The sequence below is a fragment of the Pseudophryne corroboree genome, chromosome 1 (assembly GCF_028390025.1).
Source record: "Pseudophryne corroboree isolate aPseCor3 chromosome 1, aPseCor3.hap2, whole genome shotgun sequence".
Classification (NCBI taxonomy): domain Eukaryota; kingdom Metazoa; phylum Chordata; class Amphibia; order Anura; family Myobatrachidae; genus Pseudophryne; species Pseudophryne corroboree.
This window is the reverse complement of record NC_086444.1, coordinates 779,907,784-779,908,965: the sequence shown is the minus strand read 5'-3', so window position 1 is coordinate 779,908,965 and position 1,182 is coordinate 779,907,784. Positions and strand designations below refer to the sequence as shown.

At 41.2% G+C, this 1,182-nt stretch overlaps 1 pseudogene; it reads right to left on the bottom strand.

Annotated features, from left to right (window-relative positions):
• Positions 1–676: 676 nt before the first annotated feature.
• Positions 677–795, bottom strand: LOC134952681 (5S ribosomal RNA; annotated as a pseudogene).
• Positions 796–1,182: the final 387 nt, after the last annotated feature.

Here is a 1,182-nt window from a genome sequence, read left to right as displayed (position 1 = left end):
CAATCGGCTCCTAACTGCCATGTCACAGGCTGTGTTTGAAAAATGACAGTTAGGAGCCGATTGGCTGGTGCTTTATCACAGTGATATTGATCACTTTTCAAGCTTAGTACATCTGGCCCACAGAGAGAGAGAAGAGAAGAGAAGACTCTTTTTGTGGGCGCGCTCTTCACAATCGGTAAATACCGTATGTTAAATGAGAATACTAAAACATAGCTTTTAATAGAAATGCCATTAAGATAATGTGTATCTTACTACCTCTAGTTAGAGATGTTATCTAAGATATCTAAATGTAAAAAATGAAATAAGTTGGTAGATGCATGCAAATGAAAACAAAATCTCAATGAAGTTTCACACCACTAAATTGGTATTTGTAAATAATGTGCTACTATGCTTTGCAAAATTTATATTACTAAAAAATAATATATGTTCTGGTCATACTCCATTCATTATGGTTTGCGGGCTTTCAGTCATTAATCGAACTGTATCCCGCCGCCTTGACCAGTACAGATAAACTGTATTAATAAATAAAGCCACAATGGGCCGGGCATACCAGGGAGCCCCACCTGGGTATATATGGTACCAATATTAAATATTGGAAAATAACAGGTAGAAGGAAGAATAGGGGTGCTTCTGCAGTTAGTGTATGCTGATTGTACCGTACTAGTGGTTCTAAAGACACCTACAACACTCGGTATTCCTTGGAGGTCACCCTTTCAGGTACTAACCAAGCCCAAGACCGCTTGGCTTCAAAGATCAGACGAGATCGGGCATATGTGGTGTGGTATGGTAGTAGAGTCACTGAACTGGTATAAGGCACTAATGAGAGAGCACCTAAAAGGTTAATGGAATAACAAAATAAAAATTTTTTGGAAAAAATATATAATTACACAGGACAATGGTCCTTCTTTTCTCTCTCTGTATGTGCTTGTACACATATTAATTACACAGGTTCTGGAGTCTTGAAGTCACCAGCCACAGAACCTGTGTAATTAACATGTGTCCAGAATTAAAGGGATGAGGTGGTAACCCTAGATCAGCGACATCCTCTGCATGCAGGTCCGTTGGGTGGCATCGCCAGCGAGGGCCATGCTACCGAATGCAGCATGGCCCCATTCCCTCCCACTGTAACTCCGTTGCTGACGGCATCAGCAAGTGTGTATGAAGTTGCCGATGCCGGCACCC